This window comes from Triticum aestivum, chromosome 6D, assembly GCF_018294505.1.
Source record: "Triticum aestivum cultivar Chinese Spring chromosome 6D, IWGSC CS RefSeq v2.1, whole genome shotgun sequence".
In the NCBI taxonomy this organism is placed as follows: Eukaryota; Viridiplantae; Streptophyta; class Magnoliopsida; order Poales; family Poaceae; genus Triticum; species Triticum aestivum.
The window spans coordinates 132,016,709-132,022,708 of record NC_057811.1 but is presented as its reverse complement, the minus strand read 5'-3'; the positions used below and the strand labels follow the sequence as shown (position 1 = coordinate 132,022,708).

Below are 6,000 nucleotides of genomic sequence, written 5' to 3'. Positions count from 1 at the left end.
TCCTTTGAGAGAACATATCTAAGCCAAGCTGCTAAATATGGACAGCTCATTTCTCCTCCAAGGGTCCACATAGTTGGAACGCACGATTGCACCCGAAGTGATGATCGTATGCTAGTTGCGCCCGCTGTACTCTGAGGCTGAGCGCATCGCAATATAAGAGAGAGAGAGAGCGAGAGGGGGGACGAGATGGATCCAGAACATCTTCCCCAAATCATTTCCTCTAGTGAATTGACCGGTCACGACTCCCCTGTCCTCTCTCTTGCGTGCTAGTGCTCGCCGCTGCATCCGCTCGCCCGGGCAAATTTGACAATTTTGACCTCTTGACAAAATCAATTCACAGACTGAACTGCCCATAAAACTATTTCACACCCCCGACCCTTTTGTGTAGCGCCCGCCACGCCGGCGCCACACCCTACGGCGCAGCGCCTAGCTCTGGGGCGTTGCACATCTGTCCACCGTGACAGCCCTGGACCCCGCATCCCGCAGTGCAGCGCCTCTGAGCTAGGCGCCACACTGTAATGTGCAGCGCCTAGCCCTCGGGCGTTGCACATTGACTTAGATGCAACCGCGCCAGCCCTCTCCTCCCCCACCCACCCCATTGCCAGTTACAGAACAGAACAGGGCGGCGGCCCTCTCCACTCCCCCTCTCAATCCCCTCTCCCAAATCCTTCCGATCCGACGATTTGGTCCGTGCATTTCTTCACCAATCCATCGTAGAACCTCCGATCCCCTTCTTTCTATCCATAGAAAATATGATATTTTGAAGATTTGGGGAACCCTTGTTTGAATCTTGCATGTATTAGATTTGGGGAACTTTTGTTTGAATCTTGCATATATTAGATTTGAGGAACCTTGTTAGATTAGAATGTGGTTGACATGTTATTTATATAGTTTGGATACATAGATTGACATGTTATTTCTATGGAAAAGTTATTTGTATGAAGTAGGCCTAATTTAGTTTATTTGTACTGAAATTATACTCGTATTGAGAAAAATGCTTTGGATACATATGCTTTGAATCTTGCATGTAGTAGGCCTACTTTAGTTTTTTTGAATTGAAAAGATAATCGTGTTGACAAGAATGCTTTGTTGAAATTGTTAGGATGGTTTGGCTTCTCAATGATCATTGGGACAAACAACACCGGTCGTACGCTATGTCGGTGGAGCAGCGGGTAATACTGAAAGTGGCCGGTGTTATGAATTTCGTATTTTTTTTCAAACACAAATGCCCCATATGTAATGTTATGATTTGTTTGTTTGTAGGAGCTTGCACCTCTGAAGCTTCGGTCTCACGGGATCAGCCTTGGATGGATGCGCTATGATGAGCGGTACACACCGTATGTAAGGGAGGCATGACTTCTCCCTTTCATTCAGTTGGTCCGCCGGTCGACGCCACCCAACAATGCTGCAGCACTCACCGCGCTTATTGATCATTGAAGGCCGGAGACACACACTTTCCATCTTCGGACCGGGAAGATGACCGTGACGCTGCAGGATATTGCTATGATCACCGGTCTTCCTATCGATGGCAATCCTTTATGTATGAACACCGATTCTGATGGGTGGCGCGCGCAGATGCATGCCCTTATCGGTATGGTTCCTCCGGAGCCTCGGGAACCAGAAGCAGAAGATAAGAAGAAGGAAAGAGTCGCAGCGGGCGCTACTTTCACGTGGATATCATCGAACTTCAGTCATTGCCCTGAGGATGCTAATGAGGACATGGTGAAGACATATGCTCGTGTCTACATGTGGTACGTGATATCCAGGACAATGTTTGCTGATGGCACAGGCAAGAATGCTCCATGGATGTGGCTGAAGGCATTGACCGTCTTCGATAGCAAATGGAGTTAGGGTTCGGCGACACTGGCTTACTTGTATCGACAGGTATGAAGTTGTTTCCTTTTCACTTCATTGATACATTATCAATGCGCTCTTGCGGCAAATTTAACCATGTTTTCTTTTATGTGCAGTTGGACGAAGCCTGTTGTAGGCACACTGGAGGTATTGGTGGTTGTCTGCTCGCACTTTCCATATGGAGCTGGGAGCGTTTGCCAATTGGACGACCGAAGACCGTGAAGTACGAGGATTGGGACGATAAAGACGACCCACTACGGCTCCCCACTTGGGCTTACAAGTGGGATGTGTTAAATGAGACGACGGATGATCCCTCGGTAATGTACAAGTTGTACAAGAGCAAGCTGGATGCGATCACGCCTGAGCAGGTGAACCGACATTGCATAAGTGATTATCATGCTTGTATCATAACTCGATATCAATTTTGCATTCAATCCCATTTTGCAGGTGGAATGGGAGCCGTATGGAAAAGGAGAGAGTTTTGGTAACCCTATAGATTTCAGGCTGAATCCGATGTGCACTAGGGATAGGGATCTCTGGCATATGCGGTGCCCACTGATATGCAACTGGGCGGTTGAGCTTCACCTGCCACATCGGGTGTTCCGCCAGTTTGGTTTGTTCCAGCCACACCCGCCGGAGTGGGAGGACACGGACAAGTTGCTACACGCGTAAGATATAATTAACCTTGAGCACTTAACAGCTTCTCGACGGTTTCGATGATGCTAATACTCTATTTCTAACTTGCAGGTTGGATAGGAAAAAGCAGCGGAAGATCAAGGATTGGGCCAAGCATCACAGGAAGTATGTCGTGCAGTTCGCTCTTAGTGTGGAGCAAGCAAGGGCTGGAAAACGAGCCCAGCTTCGTCAGCACTGCCCGATCGCGTTCAACAACTATCTCACATGGTTTCTTGCAAGTACCCGCGTGGAGGTATGCCAGCCGGCGTATGCTGAGGAGATTCTGGAAGAACCCACCGTTTTTGATGAGGTAGCCCAGCACCAGTACAACGCATTAGTCAGGAAAGGCAACTCAGTGATCCCTTCAGCTCCAATGATGAACTTTGTGGCTAGCCCTTTTTGCTTTTCCATTCGCACTATTCACATCTTCACTTGCCTAACACTTTGATACCGTTTCTGTTCATAGCGTGCCCAGATCAAAAAAGCAGCTGATGAGACCGAGACTATTCTGAAAACAACCCCGGCTGGCAAAAGCGATGGGGAAGGTGCACTTCGAGCACTCATTAAGGTTCACATCTCCTTCAAACTAGCACTTAACATTTGTTGCTACGTTCCATGTCTCATTCAATTGTACATGTTGCAGCGCCAGGGCCAAAAGTTAAGGCGGCTATCAAACCTTTTCGGTTGTCGTGACCCCGAGTATGTATCACCAGAACGGTCTAGGTCGGCGACACCATCAGATCCCGCTTCGGGGCAGGGCCATGATGAACCTTTCGAGGATGAGGACGTGGGTGTGGTCACCCAAGAGGTATGTCACGACGATATATATCCATTTGTTGATGCATTGCTAACTATATCCTCACACACGGTCTTTCCATATCTTCTGTTGATGCATAGGTTGCTGATGATATGACCGTGGGGAGGTACCAGACTCGGTCTGCATACGAGTTGAAGCCTAGGACGGGAATCAACAAGTACACACCTGAAGACTTCACCCAAAGAGGCAAAAGGACGGTCGGCACCTCGCGGATGGCGGCTTTGCATGACTATTTGGATGACTATGTAGATGACGTGGACGAACCGGAGCCGGAGCCGGAGCCGGAGCGGGTTCCTCTTCCTAAGAAGGTGAAGAAGATAAGCGTCAAGAGGGGGGAGGAGCCAGCAAGCGTGAAAAGCACTAGTCATCGTCATTTTTTTATAATGTTGAACTTAGAGTGGAATTTGTCAAGCTCATCCGGGTCCGGTTCTTTATTGCCTTTCAAAAAGGCGTCTTTGTCCCCATGATGAATAAACACATATGTTCTTCCCATCCCTATAAGCATTCAAAGAACACAAGGTAACATTGCTTCCATGAGTACTAATCCATGGATTAACACGGAATACAAACCCTAATATATATATGGAACAACAACCCTAACCCTAACCATAACCCTAACCATAACCCTAGCCCTAAACCTAACCCTAGCACCAACATAAGAACACCCATAAGAATAACCCTAGCATACTAACAAAGCCTAATCATAGAAATTGACAAACAAACATCTCACATCTCCATGCAAATCTCTAGATCCAAACAAAACTAGGGTTGCCCCAAACTAGCAACAAATGAGCAATGGGAGAACTTTACTTGGATCAAAACAAGGGGATCGGAGATTATTACCTTGAGGGAGGGTTTGACTTCGAAATCCACAGACAAATTCTTCAAATTTGCAAGATTTGGGAGAGGATTTGAGAGGGGGAGAGAGTGGGAGAGGGGGCAAAGATCGGGTAGAGAGTGTGTGGTGTGGGGGGCGGGGTGGGGGAGGGGGACCCTGCCAAGTGGCTGGATAAGTCACAGTGTAGCGCCTAGCGGCTAGACGCTGCACATTACATGTGTGGCGCCTAGCCCGGAGGCGCTGCACTGCTGGGTGCGGGCCCAGGGGCTGCCACGATGGACAGGAGTGCAACGCCGCCGCGCTAGGCGCTGCACTGTAGGGTGTGGCGCCGGCGTGGCGGGCGCTACACAAAAGGGTCAGTCGAGTGAAATAGTTTCGCACCCAGTTCATTCTATGAAATGATTTCGTCCCGAGGTCAAAATTGTCAAATTGCACTCGCCCGTGACCCGATCTGCCGAAGTCACGGGTCACGCCGGTGGCCGGCACCCTGCTTCTCGTTCGTGCTCTTGACCGCCAAAGACTGAGCTCTCCCAGAGACCGAAGCCAAGACCGCGTGCCTCGCGTGCAATCTCGAGGAGATCCTGGCTCGTACGGAAGGAGGCGGTCAGCCATGGCCGTCGCTGCAGCAACGGAGCCCGCGCTGGCCCGCCCGCTCCGCAGCTGATGCGGAGGTGGTGGGATTTCCGAAGCCCACGAGGGCGACCTCTGCCGGATCTGGTGCCCACGCGTGGTAGTCGACGCGGCAGGACTTGTGGGGGAGCAGGTGATTTTGGAGCTGGAGGTGGATGGGGGATGGAGCGCCGTGGACTGTGCGAGGACACTGTCTGATCCTGTGTGCCTAGCGTCAGCGACTTTCCTGCTGCGTAGCTAGATGCACGGCGGCTGAACATCTTCCTCATGGAGTTGTAGACTCGTTTTGCTCTTTGTCCCTGACCGCAGGAGGTGCATCGGTGAGTAGCTTTTGCCTTAGCTCAATTCCTATTCAGTGCAGGCTAAGTTTTGGGAAGTTTTGACTCTGGGCAGTAGTGCGTGCCTGATGCAAGTTGATCTGGTGATGAGTTTTATGTGTTTTCTTGGGCAATATATATTCCCTCCGTAAACAAATATAAGAGCATTTAGGTAACTACTTTAATGATTAAACACTCTTACATTTCTTTACCGAGGGAATAATTTTTTATCCATTGAACTTTCTTCTAGTTGTAGCAAGCGTCCTTGGCTTATCCAAAGGGAAAGGAAATAATAGCTTCAATGAATGTCTAAAGAAAAGAAATTAGATTTAAGTACTAATATTAAGGTTGAATATAACATGCCTTCATAAATCACTCACATATTTTAAAGTCAATAGAAATTGTATGGTAATTATGAACACAATTTGTTGGAAAGAACTAAATTAACCGTATAAGGGTATTTTGATTAAAGCAACCCTTCAATTGTTGGTAGTGTTTTTTATTTAAAGAAAATGATCATCAATTCAGATCATTCATAAGTCCTTCAAATCCTAATTTTGTTTCTTTTGCTTGTGTTGATTATTTGTTCCTTCTTTTGCTCTGCATAAGGAAATATGGTGAAAATAAGGGTTAACATAAGATAGTGTCAAGGGGGAATTGACTATCACCACCAGGCGGCAATAAACTATACCACACATCATGACAGAGGAAGGAAATCCATATTTTTGTCAGCTACTACTAACACTGTATGTCTTTGTGTATGACATTTGGCTGGCAAACTCACAGTTCATTATGTCAAATGAGAAATGAGACAAAACACTCTTGTAGCTGACTGTCAACATGAGAAATGGAACTATTAGTCTTTCTAT

At 47.8% G+C, this 6,000-nt stretch overlaps 1 long non-coding RNA gene across 1 annotated transcript; it reads left to right on the top strand.

Moving 5' to 3' along the window:
- The first annotated feature begins 4,332 nt into the window (after positions 1–4,332).
- On the top strand, positions 4,333–5,999 carry LOC123144095 (uncharacterized). Its single transcript, XR_006471265.1, has 2 exons — positions 4,333–5,134; positions 5,741–5,999. It is a non-coding gene; the product is annotated as an uncharacterized lncRNA (long non-coding RNA).
- Position 6,000: the final 1 nt, after the last annotated feature.